At 42.8% G+C, this 23,465-nt stretch overlaps 1 protein-coding gene across 1 annotated transcript in view; it reads right to left on the bottom strand.

The window, feature by feature from the left end:
• Positions 1-23,465, bottom strand: part of BICRA (BRD4 interacting chromatin remodeling complex associated protein) — a 95,199-nt gene that overhangs the window by 41,548 nt on the left and 30,186 nt on the right.

The raw sequence follows: 23,465 nt of genomic DNA on the forward strand, positions 1-23,465 counted from the left end.
CTTCTTGGAAAAGATTACTAGAGAAGATTTCTAGGGTGTTTGTATGTGGAGACAATCTGTTGTAATACCATACCAGCTCTGAACAAAATATTTTGATGTCTGTCTCCTATTAGGTTACTAATTATTATTATTATTTTTAAGGGTAAGCCTTGTGTTCATGGGAGAAAAACTCAATCTTGGAGGGGGTAATATATTTCAATAATGGAACGAGGGGGGGAATAGAGATTTGATATGCAAAAACCATTAATTAGTTCATTGTAACAGAGGCTTTATCTTTAGCAAAAACTTTCTTCTTGGTCTTAATGGCAAAGTAATCATATTATCATGTGGGATAGGGGCAAGTATCCTTAACAATGCAGACCTGCTTTAGGAACCATGACGTTTCAGTTCTATAATACAGATCTAATAGTATTTATCTACCTACATGCTTATATCACCCAACACTGTAGTATCTTAGCACCTTATAAATATTAATGTAATGGTTATATAATGTAACAACATCCCTTTTACAGCTGGGGAACTGAGGCAGCAAAATAAATCTCCCCTTCCCATGATGCCTATAAAAGAACTTTACCATTAGACCATGGTTGTGTTGAGATCACTGCCTACTATGCTGAACAGCACTGCCTCACTGTTCCGGTGTAGTCCTCAATTTGCATGTCTGTATCCACCTTGTTGTCTCTTCTTTTACACCTAAGTCTGTACACTCCTTGGTGTAGGGACTATCTTTTTGTTCTGTTTTTGTACAGCGCCTAGCACAATGGAGTCCTGGTCCACGAATAGGGCTCCTAGGTACTACCATAATACAAACAAACAACTAGCCCATGGTCACAAAATAAATCGGTGGCAGAGCAGGGAACTGATAGTGCCTAACCAGCATCTTGTCCACTGGTTCATCCTTCCTCCCTTATAAATCTAATATATAAGAAGAAGAATGCCTAACAATTTTGCACTGTTTTACAAACACCCAGGTTCCTTATTTTAGCTAACTTTAACAACATAAGTCTGAGCCTTGGATAGCGCAGTGAATCACTGGAACTTCCACATCACAAAAGCAGCAGTCTGCCATAGCTGACCAAACTAAAGTGTCAGCACGAAAGGCTGCTAACCAGAACTGAGATGACTTAGCATAGAAGGGCTGGAGAAACTTGCACAGCATTTGTTGTAACCAGTCTTGTTAGTCCTACTCTGTAAGAAGCACAGAAAGTGGTACTGTACAATAACAATACCTTCCCAGAACCAGCTCAGTGTCAGGTTATAAAATAACAGTTGCTTACAAACCCATATTCTGAATCAGTAAGATTAACTGCACAAGGGAACTGGAGCAGCTGCCCTTGTTCTCAGATGGCTAACACTTGTAGCTTTTGTGCAGTGACTGCAGATATTGGCAAAATGAAGACCCAATTTTGTCTCAGGCCCAGGGTTCATTATTATGATAATACTCAGGGTAACCCTCCAAAGCTTCCCCCTCCTCCCCAGACTGCTCATACTAAAAGTGTGAAATGATTCAATTTAAAATAAATGACAGGAAATTTGCTACTGAAGAACAGAATATGGCTCCGTTCAACTCAGCACCATTTCAATTCATGAAAGCCAGTCAGACTCAATTCGTTAAAATCAGTAGTATGCAAAGTCAGAAAGATGTCACACTTACAAAAGGAGAGCAAATAAGCCTACTTAAATGAAGACCAGAGATACGAATAAATCTGTGAGATCATCATTTACTCTGTATTAATACAAGAAAATCCTCTGTGAAGAGACTTGTCAAAGCCCCATAATGTTTCTTTAGAGGTTTCATTCAAAGATCCCAAAGAACTCTTTAAATATTAAAGCCTCACAACCTGCTGATAGGCACGTACGTACTATATTAGGTTTGCTTTTTCCTCTCGCCAAACCTTTGGTAAAGGTTATATTCAGACTTTATAATCTTTCTTCTATTTTCATAATTTTCTCAAGAATTCTCCTTTGGGGCTGAAACTTGCCTTAAATTAGTCCAAGAGTGATATCATCTCCAGAGATAGTTTGAGGGGAAACAGTATAGCCACTTCAGGTTTATGGAGAGTGAAAGAAAACCCTACCACCACTTATTTAACTTAAAATTAAACATAATTCAGTAATCTCCATTAACCCAAAAATTTCTTCACAAAAATCTGTCACCTCCTGACACGTGTCTAAGTCTTCCATGCGAAAAAGAGGTCTCCAAACACAAACTTTTTAAAATGAGAAAGGGTCACTGATATGGGAGAACACTAAAGGAGCACAAACAACTGAAAACTTAACAACCGCTTATTTAAAGTACTTTTGTCTCCGCTGTTCTTAATAGGGAGTTTTAGTGATTATGAAAGGTGCTAATCTGTAACAGTTAAGAGACTCAAAATTTGCCAATATACAGCACTTGATCAATTTAACAGCATGGTTGTAGTAAAAACAACGAGGCGTCTTTGCAGCTCCTTAGAGACTACCAAATTTATTTGGGCATAAGCTTTCGTGGGCTAGAACCCACTTCATCGGACGCATGAAATGAAAAATACAGGGAGTGTGTATAAAACATGAAAGGATGGGGATTGCTTTACCAAGTGTGAGGTCAGTCTAATGAGATAAATCAATTAGCAGCAGGATACCAAGGAAGGAAAAATAACTTTTGAAGTGGTAAGAGAGTGGCCCATTACAGACAGTTGACAAGAAGGTGTGAGTAACAGTAGGGAGAAATTAGTATTGGGCTCCTTGGACGCAGCATAAGAGCCTTGCACGGAATGACCTACCTTAGCCGCTCGCGTAAGGGCATCGCCTAGCCCCCTTCTATTCGGGCTGGCCGCCTGTTGGCCATGCCAGTCCCTTGTCTGACAACTGAATGATATGCGCAGGGAGGAGGACGGACAGTACCATAGTCTACCTCCATAGAGTATCCCGGCATCCTGGGATGGTCCGAATCAACACGGGTAGGCCCCTCCCTAACGCGGGCAACCGGCGCTAGAATGTCCACTTACCGGGTCCCACCTACCGCCTGGGACCCCTGCAGCTGGAGGTCCGCAATTGAGTCTACCGCTCCCATGAGAGCCCTGATGGGCCTCAGGTTGTGTGCTGGGCACACCAGAATCCGCGGTTGCCCTAGAGCATAAGAGCTGGTCCGCGGGGGAAAGACACTGATGCGTGTCTGGAGGGCACGGAGGCTGAAGAGGGTATGACAGTGGGTTATGGAGTCTTGATCCACCGTAGGCCTGCCAACTTGGCAATCTGGGACCTACTTTGGGACCGGGCTTGGTTCATATTGCGTGATTTTTTGTGCGAAGGGGAACTGGTGGTTTTTTTTTCTGGGTTGGTGTTTTCTTGTGGGTTCGTTTATTTGGTGCTGTTTGGCTCTTTAGTGTCTTTTGGCTTTGCTTGGGTTGTTTGCTTGTCTGTGTTTTTTCGTTTCGTCCGTATGCTTGGGCAAGGCGCACTGTAGACCGTGGAAGAGAGCCAGACCGGCACCAGAGCGCTGCGGAGTCGACCGAGATCTCGAGGTTGGAGCGGCTAGCAGGAGTCACAGTGTCGCCTGAGTGTGCTGGGAGTCGGAACGGTCGGGATTATCGGGTCTGAACGGGGACACCAACTGTCGTGCGAGGCGACGCGGTGCCAAGAGCAGCGTCGGGACCTGCAGGCGTCGGAAGCAGGAGTGCCGACGAAACTTGGACCATCTGCGGTCATATATAATAAATAGGATTAACTATATATAAATACACAAGACTATGAGTAGCTAGGAAGCGGAGGTCAGCTAAGCTGCGCTCCACGTTCCCAACGACCGACACGGCGGGTAAGAAGGAACTGAGGAGCGTTTGGGTCGGCAGGGGATATATCAGGCACCATAGTGGCGACTCCAGGGGGCGACCTGCCGGCCCCGAGTGTTGCTAGGGAAAAGTTTCTCCGACAACGTGCACCGCGCGCGCACACCTAACTGGAATGGATAGAGCAAGCCTCGAAGAAGAACTTTACTTTCTTTGTTGGCCGGTCTTGTAGTAGGTGACTTTGGTACCCTTCTGCTCTGGCCAAAAACCAAACAACGCGACCGAGAGTTGGGCGTGTTACAAAATGGTTTTTGTCCGCTCAACATAAAAGCGAGCGCTCTACAGATGTCCAGGGAGTGCAATTGTTGTCCCGTCACGTTGAGTGTGGGTAACATGAAGGCGTCGCAAACCACCTTAGGGAGGAAAGCCGGTGTGGCGACCTAAACTGCCACCTTGTCTTTGTACACAAAAGTATGGTGGAACCACCATAAGAGCCCTGAGCTCGAAGACATCGTCTGGCCGATGTAATGGCTACGAGGAAAGCTGTCTTCCAAGACAGGTATATAAGCAGCGAGCAGGTCGCTAACGGTCGAATGGAGGAGACATAAGTCTGGTTAACCCAGGTTGAGGTCCCAGGTTGGGGCTGGGTGGCGTACCTAAGGGTGTATGCGCTCCAAGCCCTTGAGGAACCCGAAACCATAGAGTGTGAGAACACAGAACGACCACTTTAGCCTGGATGGAAGGTAGAGATGGCTGCCAAGTGTACCTTCGGCGAACACCGCTAGGCCCTGCTGTTGCAGGCCGGAGGGTAGTCAAAATAGAGGGATCGAGACCCAGCAGGAGTAAGATTTAAGCGACCATACCCTACAAATCTCACAAGACGATCTCTCGAAACTACTCGTACCACACTATGAGGGAAATTAGAACATTGGTCTAGTCTCACCTCTTATGATTACAGAGGCCATAGCATATCATTCAGTTATTCCTATACTTGAACCTAATTTACTTTGTGTTTTACTGAAGTAATATACTTCCAGAAAAGAATACCATTCTTGAACTGAACACTATACAAGACGATAGATCCAGGGGTTGATCAACTCTGGCACGTGGATCTTGAGGGTAAAGCACCCTGGCGGGCCGCGGCCAAAGGTTTGGTCTCTAACCTGCCACATCGGACAGAGATTCGGCCAATCGCAGCTCCCACTGGCTGCAGTATCACTGGCCCAGGCCAATGGGTGCAGGAATTGGGCCGCAGCCAGCACATCCCTCACCTTTGTCTGCTTCCTTGCTGCCCCCATTGGCCTGGGACAGGCGAACCGGAGGCCAGTGGAGCCAGCGATTGGCTTGACCTGCTGATACGGCAGGTAAAACAACTGGCTCGCGGCAGGTAAACTTTATCTGGTGAGCCGCATGCCAGGAAGGTTGCCCCCGTGAAGAATACATCCTACATGTAGAATGTGTTGGCTTTCCTTTTGATTACATCCGAGGTAGGTACCCTCCCTTAAACCACCCAAGCAAATTGTTCATTATTGCACTGTTTTCTATTGTTTACAAACACCCACAGGTTCCTTATTTTAGCTTAACTCTTTTCCTCCATAAAGCTGCCTTGGATTCCTTTAGCGCGCAGTGAAATCACTGGAAACTTCCCACATTCAACGAAAAGCTAGCAGTCGTGCCTTACGGCTGACCAAACTCTAAAGTGTCAGCAACGAAAGGCTGGCCTAACCAGAACTGAGTATGACTATAGGCATAGACAAGGCACATATTCTTCGCAAACGTGGAGGAGGTTTCGGAAGCGGAAGGAAGGGGGGAACGGGGGAGGTGGAGGCGACGGGAAAACTTGCACTAGCCATTGTTGTAAACCAGCTTGTTAGTCACTCTGTAAGTAAGCACATGAATGTGCTACTGTACAATAACCAATACCTTCCCAGAACCCAGGCTCAGTATTGTTCAAGGTTATATAACAAATAACAGTTGCTTACAAAACCATATCTGATCAGTAAGAGTAACGCACAAGGGAAACTGGAGCATCTGCCCTTGTTCTCAGATGCTAACACTGTGTGCTAGCTTTTTGTTGCAGTGACTGCAATATTGGCAAAAAATGAAAGACCCATATTTTGTCTCAGGCCCAGGTTCATTATTATGATAATACTCAGGTTAACCCTCCAAAGCTTCCCCCTCCTCCCCAAGACGCTCATACTAAAAGTGTGAAATGATTCAATTTAAATAAATGACAGAGAAATTTGCCTACTGAAGAACAGAATATGGCTCCGTTCAATCAGCACCATTTCAATTCATGAAAGCCAGTCAGACTCAATTCGTTAAATCAGTTTAGTTTATGCAATAAAGCAGAAAAATGTCACACTAAAAAGGAGAGCCAAATAAGCCTACTTAAATGAAGACCAGAGATACGAATAAATCTGTGATTGAAGATCATCATTTACTCTGTATTAATACAAGAAAATCCTCTGAAAGAGACTTTCAAAGCCCTAATGTTTTCTTTAGAGTTTCATTCAAAGATCCAAAGAACTCTTTTAAATATTAAAGCCTCACATACCTGCCTGATAGCACGTACGTACTATATTTAGGTTTGCCTTTTTCCTCTCGCCAAACCTTGGTAAAGGTTATATTCAGACTTATTAATCTTTTCTTCTATTTTCATAATTTCTCAAGAATTCTCCTTTGGGGCTTGAAACTTGCCCTTTAAGATTAGTCCAAGAGTATATCATCTCAGAGGATAGTTTGAGGGGGAAAACAGTATAGCCACTTCAGGTTATGGAGAGTGAAGAAAAACCCCTACCACCACTTATTTAACTTAAAATAAACTAATTCAGTAATCTCCATTTAACACCAAAAATTTCTTCACAAAAAATCTGTTCACCTCCTTGACACGGTCCTCTAAGTCTTCGCATGCGAAAAGAGGCTCCAAACACAAACTTTTTTAAAATGAGGAATAGGCGTCCACTGATATGCGGAGAACACAAAGCGAGCACAAACAACTGAAAAACTAACAACCGCTTATTAAAGTACTTTGCTCCGCTGTTCTTAATAGGAGTTTAGTGATTGAAAGTGCTAGATCTTGTAACAGTAAATGGAGACTCAAAATTTTGCCAATATACACACCTTGATAATTAAACAGCATGGTTGTATTAAAACCAGGTCGGGGCGTCTTTGCAGCTCCTTAGAGACTACACAAATGTCAAAATCTTTGTTCTAAACCCACTTCATCTACGCAGAAATGAAAAATACAGGAGTGGATAAAAACATTGAAAGGATGGGGATTGTTAGCTGTACCAAGTGTAAGGTCAGTCTAAAAATAACTATAGCAGCAGGATTACCAAGGAAGAAAAATAACTTTTGAGGGTGAGTTGGTAAGAGAGTGGGCCGTCTATTACAGACAGTTGACAAAGTAGAGTGTGGATGGTGTAGTAACCAAGTAGAAAATTAAGTTAGGTTTGTAATGACCCATCACTCCAAGTCTTTATGGTATCCAGTTTTCAAATAATTCCCGTTTCTGTGCTTTATGTGGAGTCTGTTTTGAAGTTTTTTTGTTGAAGAATTGCCATTTTTAGGTCTGTTATTGAGTGACCAGAGAGACTGAAGTGTTCCCCTACTGGTTTTGAATGTTATGATTCCTGATGTCAGATTGTGTCCATTTATTCTTTGCATAGAGACTGTGAGTATGGCGAATGTATACGGCAGAGGGGCACTGCTGGCACATGATGGCATACATCACACTGGTAGATGCGCAGGTGAACAAGTGCCGGATGGTGTGCTGATGTGGTTAGGTCCTATGATGGTTCACTTGAATAGATATGTGGACAGAGTTGGCACCAGGGTTTGTAGCAGGGTTTGTTCCTGCTTGGTGTTTGGTTATGTGTTGGGTAGCTGCTGGTGAGTATTTCCTTCTGGTTGCGGTGGGGGGTGTCTGTAAGCAAGAACTCTTTCCCAAGGTCTGTGAGAGTGAGGACCGTCCTTCAGGATAGGTTGTAGATCCCTGATGATGTGCTAGAGAGGTTTTAGTTGGGGGCTGTAGATGAACAGCTAAGTGGATAAGACGGTTACTCACCTTTGTAACTGTTGTTCTTCGAGATGTGTTGCTCATATCCATTCAGTTAGGTGTGCCAGCGCCACGTGCACGTTCGTCGGAGAAACTTTTACCCTAGCAACACTCGTGGGCCGGCAGGTCGTCCCTGGAGTGGCCACTATGATGCCTGATATATACCCCTGCCGACCCAACCGCTCCTCAGTTCCTTCTTTGCCGGCTACTCCACAGTGGGGAAGGAGGGCGGGTGGAATGGATATGAGCAACACATCTCGAAGACAACAGTTACAAAGGTGAGTAACCGTCTTTTCTTCTTCGAGTGCTTGCTCATATCCATTCCAGTTAGGTGATTCCTAAGCCTTATGTAGGCGGTGGGGTCGGAGTGAAAAATGGCAGATGTAAACTGCGGAGCCAAAGGCTGAAGTATCTCTTGACTGTTGAACCAGAGCATAATGCGAAGCAAGGGTATGACCGAGAACCATGGAGCTGCGCGATAGATCTCGCGGGTAGGTACACGATTAGCAAGGCGGCAGATGAAGCCTGAGCCTGGTAGAGACGCATGGTGATGTGGCTTGGGGAAATGTGAGCCAACATAACAAGTGCAGGTGCACATTATCACCCAAGATGAGATCCACTGAGAGGAAACAGGTAGGCCTTTCTTTCGACTGCTACTGCGACCGAGAGTTGGGCGTGTTACAAAATGGTTTGTCCGCTCAACATAAAAGCGAGCGCTCTACAGATGTCCAGGGAGTGCAATTGTTGTCCCCGTCACGTTGAGTGTGGTAACATGAAGGGTCGAAACCACCTTAGGGAGGAAAGCCGGGTGTGGACATAACTGACCTTGTCTTTGTACACAAAGTATGGTGGACACCAATCTGTTTCTTCACTTCACCAAGTGCGTAATGCAGTTTTAAGAACGCTTGATAGAGATTCTGTAGGTGTTTGTCTCTGTCTGAGGGAACGGAGCAAATGCAGTTGTACCTTAGAGCTTGGCTGCAGACAACAGATCATGTGATGTGGTCTGGATGAAAGCTGGAGGCGTGTAGATAAGTATAGTGGTCAGCAGGTTTCCGGTATAGGGTGGTGTTTATGTAACCATTGCTTCTTAGCACTGTAGTGCCTAGGAAGTGGACCTCTTGTGTGGACTGGTCCAGGCTGAGGTTGATGATAAGGTGGAAGCTGTTGAAATCGTGGTGAAATTTTTCCAGAGTCTCCTTCCCATGGGTCCAGATGATGAAGATATCAGTGTAGCTGAGGAAGTGCTGTTCTAAGTCAGTCATAAAAATGTTGGGCATACTGTGGGGCACATGGGTACCCATAACAGTCCCACTGACTTGAAGGTATAAATTGTCCCCAAATCTGAAATAGTTGTGGGTGAGGACAAAGTCACAAAGTTCAGCCACCAGGTTTGCCGTGATGGTATCGTGGATGCTATTCCTGATGGCTTGTAGTCCATCTTTGTGTGGAAGGTTGGTGTAGAGAGCCTCTCCATCCATGGTGCCTAGGATGGTGTTTTCTGGAAGATCAGCAAAGGATTGTAGTTTCCTCAGGAAGTCAGTGGCGACTCGAAGATAGCTGGGAGTGCTAGTAGTGCAGGGCCTGAGGACAAAGTCTACATAGCCAGACAATCCTGCTGTCAGCAGGGGCGGCTCCAGGCACCAGCACACCAAGCGTGTGCCTGGGGCGGCAAGCCACAGGGGGCGCTCTGCCGGTCGCCGCGAGGGCAGCAGGCAGGTTGCCTTTGGTGGTATGCCTTCGGAGGGTCCGCTGGTCCTGTGGCTTTGGCGGACCTCCCGCCGGCGTGCCACCGAATCTGCGGGACCAGGGACCTCCAGCAGGCAAGCCGCTGAAGGTAGCCTGCCTCCCGTGCTTGGGGTGGCAGTATACCTAGAGCCGCCCTGGCTGTCAGGGTGCCTATGCCCGAGATGATAGGGTGTCCAGGATTCCCAGGTTTATGGATTTTGGGTAGCAGGTAGAATACTCCTGGTTAGGGTTCTAGGGGTGTGTCAGTGTAGATTTGTTCCTGTGCTTCTTTAGGAAGTTTGTTGAGCAGATGTAGTTTCTTTTGGTAATCCTCAGTGGGGTCAGAGGGTAATGGCCTGTAGAATGTGGTGTGACAGTTGTCCAGCAGCCTCTTCTTCATATTCCGACTGATTAATGACTACAGCACCTCCTTTGTCAGCCTTTTTTATTATGATGTCAGAGTTGTTTCTGAGGTGGTGGATGGCACTGTATTCTGCACAGCTGAGGTTATGGGGCAAGTGATGCTGCTTTTCCACAATTTCAGCTGGTGCCTGTCGATGGAAGCACTCTATGTAGAAATCCAGTCTGTTGTTTCGACGTTCAGGAGGAGTCCATGCAGAATCCTTCTTTTTGTAGTGTTGGTAGGAAGCTTCCTGTGTGTTAGTGTGCTGTTCAGTGGTGTGTTGGAAATATTCCTTGAGTCAGAGACGTCAAAAGTAGGATTGTAGGTCACTGCAGAACTGTATCCTGTTTGTGTGGGCAGTGGGGCAGAAGGAGAGACCCCAAGATAGGACAGACTCTTCTGTAGGAATTTAGATGGCCAGTAAGCTTTGGCGACAGATGCCCCATGTGTTAAAATATGCCAACAACAAAATGACGAGTGAAACAAATCTTAAGAATGACAGGACCAGGTGGATGTATTTGTAGACATTTGGCGATCAAACGCATATGGATTATGCAGAAAATTATGGTGGATCCTGAGACTAATTTGATGGTAAATGAGATAAATCATAGGTATTAAAGATGGAAAAGACCTCTTACGCACTAACAAACAAATATTTCCTCCTCCTGGCCTGTACAGGATTTCACCTCCAGAAGTTTTTTTGTTTTGCAGCCTAAATTGTCTTTTTCTTAATATCATTCCATTAAGAGAATCTCCCTTATTATGTGTTTGCACATCAACTAAACAGAGTGCTTCAGTGTGCATAAAAGAGGGCTGCATTTCATCTCTGTTTGGCATTGCCATTGACTGGACAATGAAGAAGTGTGTTAACACAAATACCAGTAATAGCATTAGTAGATGGCAAATGCCTAGAAGACCTGTTCTTTGCTGCTGATATTAGGCAACTGAGACACACCCCTGAAAAGTTACAAAGACAACTTGGCAAAAACAGCAGTTCAAGTGGTGCTTAAAATTATTTATGCTAAAACAAACATGCTTGAAACTCAGACATCAAGCAGTAATTTCACATTAGAAGGCAAAAAAAAATAAAAATAAAAATAAAAAATCAAGTAAGTGGGCAGCAGCACATTAGCCAATAGAGACCTCAAGAAGGAAGCGACATAAAAGACAGGAAAGGCATCCACAGAAGTTACTAAACTCAACAACGTATGGAAATCAAAGATACACAGCATCAGAACAAAACTAAGAATTTTCCACACAAATGTGATCTCGGTGCTACCATAAGGCTACAAGAGCTGGAGAGATACTAAAATGTCAGACAGAAAACTAGATGTCTTTGTAAATAAGTGCCTCTGACAGATTCAAGCACTTGTTGGAAAGACTTCATCACCAACAAAAAGATCTGAGAAATCACCAACAAGCAGCTTGTTTCTACCAAATCAGAAGGAAGTACTGGACATATTTGGGGCATGATCTCCAGGTGCCACCCTGACTCCCATTTAAAGCTCTCAAGTGGAAACCAACTGGCATAAGGAAACAAAGATGCCCAAGAGAAACATTAAGAAGAACCCTTAGCACGGAGGGCAGAACAGTCAATCTCAACATCCTAGAGCACATGGAAGCAGCAGTGAGAGACTGGGTTTTGCTGCTTTACAACACCACTGGCATGGGAGGGATGTAAAAACAAAACAACACACTCACCACTAAACTAGCACCTACCACAACAGGACCTCCATAGCAACTGGGCCTACAGGCATTACCATAATACACATAACAACCCTTGTGATTATAACAGGTTTTATTATTATTTGTATATTGCAGTAGGGCCCAGCCGCCCAAAACTCAGGACTGGATTCCATTGTGCTAGGCAGTATACATACATACAGGAAGACAAGGAAATTTTATAATCTAATTTACAGAGCAGTGGAAATACATACTGAATACCTCTGTATTAAGGAGAAAAAACACACATATCACTCATAAATCAGATGAGAAGCTCAACAGAAATAAAGTATAATCTACCAGAGTAAGAGTTCTTACTGTTATAACTCCTCTTTATTCAACATTTGAGTCCTGTAATTTCCAAACGGTTCCTTTGTTTTGCAGAAAGCATACTGCCAAGTTATTTTTCATAGTTTATCAGAAACATTCCCTACACCCCATTGTTTGTTATAACAACCCTGGACTCACTTTTTATGATTCTGCAGAAGAAAGATTATATAGAGGTAGAATAATACACAGGAAAGGAAAAGGGGGAAGAAAAAGATAACTTTCTAAATTACCACCTTCTTCTAATCTTCCATTGCACTTAATTTTATCTGTGGATGCACTTTAGACCTCAGTTCTGTGAAGAGCCTAGACCTCAGTTCTGTGAAGAGCCTGTACAAGGTGGACCTTCTTCCACAGAAGCACAGAGCCCACTGGCTGCAATGGTGGTCTGTGCATGCAGAGCTCAATGCAGGATCAGGGCCTTAGAGTTTAAGCTCCTTGGGGATATCAGTGTGTCTTGTCCAGCTTCAAGCACATTATCCACAAATAATACTTGAACTCTATACATAACACACTCTTTTAAGACAGGAGAGGAGGCTGTTAACAAGTATAGATGGGATTCTCTCCAACTAAGCTGCCAGCCTCCGTCTCCTTTCAGGACCCCCAGAATCAGTGGATAATCAATTTCAGCAGCATTTTTGTTCAGGGGGAGCTTTTGAGATGCTCATCTATCTATAAATGCCTCTTCAGTGACTGGCACCAAGCAGCTTTTGAAGTGGAGGTAGTACAGTGATAAGGGGATGAAATTCCAAAGTGGGTTGAATGTGCATAGCTAGAGATGCTTTAGTGTACAAGGTCATGTGATTCAATGTCTTACTCTTGAGAAACACAAATATTTTCAAGCTTAAAATCTGACCTACTGTAGCATTTTAGAATTGTTGTCTGATGAGGAAAATCCTTTGCATTCTTCATACCTATTATTGCTAAATCATCCATCATTAAGAAATTAATAAAGCACAACATACTAGTTAGATAATACAACACGTATAATAACGTTTCCAGTGATCAGACAGCTCTACAACATCAGTCAATAAACAATCTAGAGCTTTACTCACATCAATGGATAATCGATTTTTAAAACATGTTCTTAAGCAAAGATCACTATCCTAATTCAGCTCCATTCAAAACACAGGGAAATTTGGGGCTGGATGTGAAGGGGGCAATGCAGAGAATAAACCAGGGGTCTCAAACATGCGGCCCCCTCAGAGTGATTTCCTGCAGTCTGCCATCGGCACCAACTCCACTGGCAGCCAAGCTCCCCCACTGAGCATGCCGCGTCCCCACTTCTCCACCTACCTCCCAGCTCTTCTTGCTGCCAAACAGCTGTTTGGTGGCGCTTAGGACTTTCCAGGAGGGAGGGGAGAGGAGTGGGGATGTGGCATGCTCAGGGGAGGAGGTGGAGAAGAGGTGGACTGAGGTAGGGATTTGGGGCAGCGGTTGGAATAGGGGTGGGGCAGAGGTGGGAGGGGGTGGGACAGGAGCAGGGCCTCATGTACTAGATGAACAGTCTGAGGTATGAAGTTCAGCACATGTGATTCTTTGCTGTGAGTAATTGGGAAGAATGTTTGTTAAAAGTGGCAACGTGTTTTGTATGAATACACCTCTATCCCAATATAATGCAACCTGATATAACACGGGTTAGCACACAACGCAGTAAAGCAGTGCTCTGGCAGATCAGTACGTCAGCTCCCAGCCGCGGCGCTTCACTTCCCGCTGCCGGTGAGTGTGGGGAGGTTGTGAAAAGGACGCCCCTCGTACTCACCTTTGATGGGAAGCGGAGCGCCGCAGCTGGAAGCTGGCATAGTGGAGCAGGCTGGGGCCAAGCTGCTCCGCTTCCGCCACTGCCAGTGAGTGCGGGACCTTTCCCCAACCCCCTCCTGCCCCCCAAGTGACATGACTGGGGCCGGCGCAAGGAAAGCAGAGCGGGCTGTGGCTGTGGCGCTCTGCTTCCTGCCACAGGTGAGTACAGGGGGCATCCTTTCTCCAACCTCCCCGCACTCACCAGCAGCGGCGGAAGCGGAGCAACCTGGCCCCAGCCCACTCCACTCCGCCAGCTCCCAGCTGCGGTGCTCCGCTTCCCACCGCAGGTGAGTACGGGCGGCATCCTTTCCCCAACCTCCCCACACTCTCCGGTGGCGGGAAGCAGAGCGCTGTGGCTGGGAGCTGGCAGAGTGGAGCGGGCTGGGTCCGGGCTGCTCCACTTCCCACCGCTGCTGGTGAGTGACTGTCAGGGGGCAGGGGGTACGGATAGGGGTTGGGGCAGTCAGGGGACAGGGAGCAGGCGTGTTGGGTAGGGGGTGGAGTCCTGGGGATGATTAGGGACGGGGGTCTCTGGAGAGGGCAGTCAGGGGACAAGGCGCAGGGGACTAAGCAAGTTCGATATAACGCAGTCTCACCTACACCGTGGTAAGATTTTTTGGGTCCGGAGGACCGCATTATATCGGGGTAGAGGTGTAGTTACTTTAAAAAGGTTCCTGCCATTACAGCTATGTTGATAGACTGTTAGTGTAGATCATCATCGTTTCTGACCACACAGGGAATAGCTACAGGTGTTTATAAATTTTATCAAAACCCCTCTTCACATAAGTTTTTAAAATGTTAATACATTAATTTTTTAATAGCACACTATATTACTCTCCATTTTTTTTTCATTTTTGACTATACTTTTGTATCATTGTATGAAAAGGTGTCAGTGATGTGGCCCAAGGGCCAATGTACTAGTCCTCATGAGGCCCTCGTGGTGATCTGAGTTGGAGATCCCTGGAATAAATACTGCTTGCCCAAATGGGAAACTACAACATTAACAGCATCCGAAAAGCTTTCCAATGGATTATTTATAGACAATGGAGGGGAGAAAGAAAAATTAAATATTGAAAGTGAAGACCACAGTTTAGAGCAGTAGTTTGATAGTCAAAATTGGGGCCTCAAGAGTTTCAGTGAACTGTATTATGGAAATGTCTATAAATAAATATTCCTTGGTTCTATTCATGGTTCTGCCACTGAATCATTTTGCGTCTCAGTTTCCCCATCTGTGAACCTGGGCTAATACTGACCAACTCCATAACGACAAAGCAAAGTTTAATTAAATAACATTTATGAAATGGTTTGAGATTCTCAGATGAAAGATGCTGCAGACGTGCAGAGAATGATTATTCAGTAAGTGAACATCCTTTCAAACTCAGTTTGCTAATTTATACATAGAACTACGAAAAAGATAAGAATTTAAAAGATGAACATTGGAGCTTCAAAATTTAAAAAGTCGCACAGATGTTTGCAATGCACCTTTGTGACAGAGATGTCTTTGCAAACAGAAATCAGAGCTGCCAAGAGATGTATGCTTAAAAGGAAGAGTGTTATAATTACGAGGTTGGCTAGCAGTGCCAGTTTTTATAGGCACAGAGATTCTGGATTAAGGTTTCCATTCTCACAGAGGGGGGAGTAGCACAAGAAACAGCTGACTCATGCTACTGTATTTTCTGTTTCATGTCATCAGGATTCACACTGAGCAAGTTGATTTACAAGGCATCCTTTGTTATTTTGCTTTAAAAAGGGACCCGACTACTACTACTTTGAAGAAACTGCTTTCACATTTTTAAATGCTCTCTCATTGATTATAGCAGCCTTTTGAAACTTTGACATCTAATTTTTTTTCCTTTTCTATTTAGTAATTTTTGCATGCACACTCTCTCTCTGTTTTTATGAATTTCAAGTCAACATAGCTCCAAATAATATTTATCACTTATAGAGTACTTTCAATCTTCAAAGTGTTTTTCAAACTTTAATCCTCATAACACATGTGAAGGGAGGAATTACAGATGAAAAATTGGAGCATAGATAAATTAAGCAATCAGGATCCCATCTTATGCTCGGACTTTCTTCTGCCCTTTCTCCTGTCTGAATGACAAGATCAACAAGGTCATCAGCTGCAATGGATGTTGATCTAAGAAGATGTTTTGATAGTTAACCATACAGACTTTGGTTAGCATTAAATATTGCAGACTATAAACACCATCACCTTCATTAAGAGTGTTCATTTCTCAAGATTTTCTTTAAATAATACATTTTAAAAAAAAAATCAGCAAGGCATTTCCCACCAGATTATAAGAAATTAAGGGAAGATCAAAACTGGGCCCTAAGAAGTATAAACTACTTGACAATATCCCTTTAAAAGCATGACTTTTTTTTTTAAAAAGCTGATAGGGCTGTTTCACAATTTGCTTCGATTTTTTTAACTGCATGTTTCATACAATAAGTGCTTGGATTTTAAACTATATTATCAGAGTGGATACTTTTTCTAAAGTACCTCTTCAATTTATTATTTACGTAGAGATATTCCTATAGTTCCTATCAACGCAGTACCCAAATGCACCTTAAAGTCTGAATTATGAAAAAAAAAAAAACAGATGAATTAAAACTTCCTTCACTCCCAAAAGAGTGTTCTGCTTAATTTATTCTGACATCCATATCTATGTCACACACTGAAATCAGTAAAACCATCCTACAATTCATACTAAAGGATTCCAAAAGCACTTGACAAACTACTGTGAAATCTGACTTAAATGGCCACCAGAGTAACCAGCAAAAATCGGTTCCTTAGAATCATCAGAGGGTGCCAAGTATCAGGGAGGTAGACATGTTAGTCTGGATCTGTAAAAAGTGACAAAGAGTCCTGTGGCACCTTATACACTAACAGGCATATTGGAGCATAAGCTTTTGTGGGTGAATACATCCATCTGACCAAGTAGGTATTCATCCACGAAAGCTTATGCTCCAATACGCCTGTTAGTATATAAGGTGCTACAGGACTCTCTGTCGTCATCAGAGGGTGCGGATCTTTAACTGAAGGTTAAACATTATACAATGGAACCCTGATTATCCAATCTAATTGGGACCAGGACCAGATTGGATCATCAAAAATCTGGATAAATTGGAGGATGGGTGCAGGGTGGCTCAGTTAATTCAGAGAACTGGATAATAGAGGCCCAGATAAAGGGGTTCTACTGCACTAGAAAGCTTGTCGATTCAGTGGTCACGTAAGTTAGGGGGCTGCATGTTGAAGAGTTCGTCATTTTTCAAGTTTCTGCTTATACGCCCATAGTCAGAGGAATCATTTTGCCTGACACTGAGCAGCTGCCACCTTTTGGCTGGAACGCAACAGTTTAACCACTCACTGCAATGCTACACAGCAGCTTAGTGAAGGAAATGAAGCATAGTATCCTAACCAACTGAAACTGCAGGAAGAATTTTAGTTAGATAGTTATCCAGCCTGGAACTTGACCAGAATACCAGGATTAACAATAAAACTGAAGTAATTGTGCTGGGGTGTCACCCTGTCTTGGTCACTGTCTTCTTATGACTGATTTCTTTTAAGAAACTGATTGTCTATAACCACAGTTGATTGTTTTGTAGAATTACACACAAAACTAAATTTCTCCAGACTTCTCGTTATGTTAATATTATTAAAAAAAACAAAAACAAAAACCACACACACTGGTGTCAAGTTGGGAACTGGATTTCTATAGCATAATGTCCATTTGCCCAAAATGGATGCATCAAGAATTGCCAGCAGGAGTACTGAAGAGGGAATATGGTCCAGTGGAGAGCACACTGGAAGAGGGATAGGGAGATCTTGGATCTACTCCCAATACATAGTATGACTTTCAGCAAGTTACTTAAAATCCATGCATCTCAGTTCCCTCATCAGTAAAATCAGGATGATAACATTTACAGTATTGTATAAGTGCTTTGAGATCTATGATGAACAGCCCTACATAGGGGCACAATATCATTCACGATGAACTGAGATTAGCTAATTTACGAGTATGGCATGGATTTTAGTGTGTTTTCTGTACATATGGAAATAATGGCTGAGATTAAGTAGCTTCAAGACTGCAGCATAGGTTCCCAATATTTTCAGAAACATACTACTCTCCAGAGCCAAGAAGTCACCAATTTGACACTGTATGTCGAGCAAAGCCAAAAATAAACTGTGGCCTTATGACTCTGCCTGCCATGAACATAACAGTCTTCTGCAACTGAAACAAAAGTTCTCCAGACAAGTTAAAACACACCTGATGGTAACAGGGCTTGAAACAACAAACAAAACCAATGAAAACACTCCTAGACTATCGAGGAGTATTTAATAAGATATCAACATTTCTTTCCTGAATGCACAGTGTTTGTGGTTCAGGTTATTCCTGTCTTGCAAATGTAAAACAAGGAGGTGGTGGTAGTTTTTTTTTTTTTTTAATTTTTGTAAATAATGTATCCTAACTCAGAGTTTTTCATTCCAGTCTTCTTTTTGTGGAGGGAAAGAAGTATCAGAAAAAATTCTCTCATATAGTCATCCATATTTTAAAAATAAGGTTAAAGGGAGCTCTGTCAAAATTTGTGGGCCTAAAAACTGATCTATCTTGAATGCCTGATTCTTCAGGCTATTTACTTTCAATTAATTCCCAAAAGTGGTCAGGACTTTGTATTATACAGACAAGGTGGTGAGGTAATATCTTTTATTGGACCAACTTCTATTCATATGAGATGCGCTTTCGAGCTTATACAGAGCTCTTCCTCAGGACTCCAAGTCTCAAACTGAAAAGAGGGAAGAATGAGAGACATATGCAAGCATAAATTCTTGTGATCTTAACCACAAAGTATACATCAGCTCCTGTAAGGGTCTGGCTTACAATGACATAAAACAGGAAATTCACTGTGAAGGCTGAAATTCATATTCTCAACTTACTCTGGGGTGGGGGGTGGGGGGCTTGAAACAGTCCCTTCAGCCGATACAGTCTTTCATCACACAATGGGCATCTCATAAAAGAGGATTATTAAGAATTTGAACAGAAATAAAAAAAAATAAATAAATGGGGGTATCTCCTTGCAGAGAACAGTGTTCAAACCAATGAGAGAACTGCATGCTTTTATCTGTAATGATTTCAGCATTGGGTTGAACACCATTCAGAGCTATACGCACAAGAAAGAATCACCATCAGTGAAGCACTGGACCAAATACAAACTCTACAGGTCATGCCAGAGCTAGATGTGGAGCTTACTGTAGAACAGCTAAGTAAGGCCACTGATTTGCTATCAAGTGGTAAGGCTCCTGGAAAAGATGGCATCTCAACAAAAATCCTCAAGTGCGGGAAAGACAGCCTATTACCATATCTTCATCAGCTGCTACTTAAATGCTGGAAAGAGAGTGAGGTACCACAAGAGATGCATGACGCGAACATCATCATTTTGTATAAAAATAAAGGCAAAAAGGGCGACTGCAACTACAGGGGTAATTCGCTACTCAGTGTCAAGTATCAGAGGCGTAGCTGTGTTAGTCTGGATCTGTAAAAAGCGACAAACAGTCCTGTGGCACCTTACAGACTAACAGACGTATTGGAGCATAAGCTTTCTTGGGTGAATACCCACTTTGTCATATGCATCTGGGTGAGTATTCACCCGCGAAAGCTTATGCTCCAATACGTCTGTTAGTCTATAAGCTGCCACAGGACTCTTTGTCACTTGCTACGCAGTGTAGCAGGAAAAGCTTTCACAAAAGTCATCTTAATGCGTCTACAACAGCCGGCAAATCACGTCTACCCTGAAACACAAGTGTGGATTCAGAGCTGGAAGATCCACTATAGACATGATATTTTTTCTGCGTCAACGCCAAAAAAATGCAGAGACCAAAACCGACCATTGTACATCGCCTTGTGGACTTAACCAAAGCATTAGACACAATAGGAAGAGCAGGTCTATTTGCAAAACTAGAAAAGATAGGATGCCCACCAACCCTGTTAAGTCTTATACTTTCATTCCACAACAACAGAAGAACAACTGTCCAATTCGGACAGCTCTGAGATGAAAAACAGCGTGAAGCAAGGATGTGTTCTTCCCCCTATACTCTTTGGAATTTTCTTCTTGGTACTCTTGAACTGTGCATTTAAGGACATGAAAGATGCAGTGTATCTCCGCACAAAATCAGATGGGAAACTCTTCAAAGACCAAAGTCAAAAGGTGCGAATTAGAGAACTTGTATTCACTAATGATTCTGCCCTCATAGCCCACAATGAAGATCTACTACAAGAACTCATGGATCACCTTTCAAGAGCTTGTCAGGCATTTACTCTTACCGCTAGCATCAAGAAAATGGTTGTATTAGGACAGGGGGTTCCACAAGATCCTTCAGTCACCTTAAGTGCAAACCAGCTAGAAGTAGTCTAAAAGTTCAGCTATTTAGGTTCTACAGTGATCACCATCCTAGATGAAGAACTAAATGTTTGCATTGGAAAGGCGGCCACTACCTTTAGGAGACTAGCTAAAAGAGCATGGAACAACTCAAAGCTTACCATCAAGACCAAGCAGCAAAGCTGCTTTTATAGATCCAGATTAACATGGCTACCCCTTTGACACTTGACATCAAGACCAAAATACTAGTGTACCAAGCCTGTACCCTCAGCACTCATGTATGGTGGGGAAACATGCACACCTTATGCTCATCAGGAGAAAAAGTTAATCAGTTTCCACCTACATTGTTTATGCTCCATACTCAACACCAAAAGGCAAGATAAAGTCACCAACACAGAGGTTCTTCGAAGGGCAAATTTACCAAGTGTGACAGCCCTGCTCAAGTAAAGACAACTGCACTAGCTGGGCCATCTGAGTAGATTGGAAGACTGACGCATACCCAAGGACATGCTATACGGGGAGCTATCAAAGGGAAGAACAACAACAGGATGTCCAAAACTTCACTATAAAGAGACATGCAAGTGAGATATGAAGGAATTTGAATTGATCCTGACCCAGTGGGAAATCTTGGAAAGTGATCATTGATACCCTGATGGAGATGATGGTACCTAAGTCCATGACAGAAGCTGGCTCCTACAGCCTGAAGAGAAAAGAGCCTGTAGGAAGCAAGCAGCTCCCAGCCAAGATACAGACATTTGCAATAACTGTCAAAGATCATGCAAATTTTGGATTGGACTATTCAGTCACATGAGACATTGCAAACTGTCTACATCATACGTTGCAATTCCCACCATCTCTCAGAGATGAAAGGATGCCAACATTATATATATTAGGGCTGTTGATTAATTGCAGTTAACTCATGCGATTAACCAAAAAAATTAATCATGATTAACTGCACTGTTAAGCAACAGAATGTCAACTGAAATTTATTAAGTATTTTTGGATTTTCTCTTAGTTTTCAAATGTATCTTTCAATTACAACACAGAATACAAAGTACACAGCGCTCACTTTATATTATTTTTTATTACAAATATTTGCACTGTAAAAATTATAAACAAAAGAAACAGTATTTTTCAACTCACTTCATACAAGTATTGTAGTGCAATCTCAGTTCAACTTACAAATGTAGGTTGTTGTTTTTTATTTAACTGCACTCAAAACCAAAACAATGTAAAACTTAAGTGCCTGCAAGTCCATTCAGTCTTACTTTTTATTCAGCCAATCGCTAAGAGAAACAAGTTTGTTTACATTTATAGGAAATAATGCTGCTCACTTCTTAATTACAATATCACCTGAAAGTGAGCATAGGCACTTGCATGGCACTGTTATAGCTGGCATCGCAAGATATTTATGTGCTGGATACGCTAAAGATTCATATGCCTCTTCATGCTTCAGCCATCGTTCCAGAGGACAAGCTTCCATGCTGATGACACTCGTTATAAAAATAATGCATTAATTAAATTTGTGACTGAACTCCTTGGGGGAGAACTGTATGTCTCCTGCTCTGTTTTACCCACATTGTGTCATATATTTCATGTTATAGCAGTCTCGGATGATGACCCAGTAGATGATGTTCGTTTTAAGAACACTATCACTGCAAATATGACAAAATGCAAAGAAGATACCAAAGTAAAATTTCTAAAGATAGCTACAGCATTCAACTCAAGATTTAAGAATCTGAAGTGCCTTCCAAAATCTGAGAGGGATGAGGTGAGGAGCATGCTGTCAGAAGTCTTAAAAGACCAACACTTCAATGTGGAAACTACAGAACTGAACCACCAAAAAAGAAAATCTCTCTTCTTCTAGTGGTATCTGACTCAGATGATGAAAATGAACATGCGCTGGTCCCCACTGCTGTGGATAGTTATTGAGCAGAACCCGTCATCAACATGGACGCATGTCTCTGGAATGGCGGTTGAAGCATCAAGGGACAGATGAATCTTTAGCGCATCTGGCATGTAAATATGTTGCGACGCCGACTATACTAGTGCCAGGCGAACACCTGTTCTCACTTTCAGGTGACATTGTAAACAAGAAGTGGACAGCATTATCTCCTATAAATGTAAACAAACTTGTTTCTTTTAGCGACTGGCTGAACAAGAAGTAGGACTGAGTGGACTTGTAAAAAACTTTAGAGCCTACATTGTTTTATTTTTGAATGCAGGCTTTTTCCTACATAATTCTACATTTGTAAGTTAAACTTTCATGCTGAAGAAATTGCTCTATGGTACCTATATTAGGTACACTGAAAAATATTTCTTTTGTTTTTTACAGTACAAATATTTGTAATAAAATATAAAGTGAGCACTGTACACTTTGTATTCTGTGTTGTAATTGAAATCAATATATTTGAAAATGTAGAAAACATCCAAAATATTTAAAATAGTATTCTATTATTGTTTAACAGCACAATTAACAACACGATTAATTTTATCAGGCAATTAATTTTTTTATCACGCAATTAATCGCACAATCGTGATTTCTCTTTTAATCACAGTAATTGCTTGAAAGCCCTAAAATATGTATATATATTACATATAAAAATCTGTAACCAAGGACCCACTGCAATAGACAAACCCACATCTTATACCTCATTCAAAGACTGTAGGCAAGAAGCGGAGTTCAGCAACAATATTTAAATCTGGTTTAAACCAACAGTTCACAGCTCATAGTAGATAGAGTTTCACGATGACCCTCTTTAGTATGTCTTGAATACTACATAATAGTACCGTTTTGTTAGTGACAACACATCAATTTATTACAGAGAGAAAAGATATCCATTTGTGTTTCCTATTGCTTTGTGTCTGTGTTGTTTCCATGTAATTTGTGTTTTAATTTAAAATAATAATAGCTCTCCCCCACATACACCTATATTAGACAATTGACTTTTCCTGGTCCTTTGAGCGGCCACTTAACACAAGTTTCACTATATATGATTAAGTTTAGGTAACACACTCATACAAGTTTCAAACACCTCCATTAATGAGGCATGTAAACCAGCCTGCACCTTACTAACCCAGGGGTTCTCAAATTTCATTGCACCGCAACCCCCTTCTGACAACAAAAATTACAACACAACCCCAGGAAGGAGGACCAAAGTCTGAGCTTGCCCGAGTCCTTCCACCCCGGGGGATTGGGGGACAAAGTGAAGCCCAAGGGCTTCAGCCCCAGGAGGGGAGGCCTTTGGCCCTGAGTGATGGGGCTCTGGCTTCAGCCCCAGGC

The sequence above is a fragment of the Chelonoidis abingdonii genome, chromosome 11, assembly GCF_003597395.2.
Source record: "Chelonoidis abingdonii isolate Lonesome George chromosome 11, CheloAbing_2.0, whole genome shotgun sequence".
NCBI classification, from domain to species: Eukaryota; Metazoa; Chordata; order Testudines; family Testudinidae; genus Chelonoidis; species Chelonoidis abingdonii.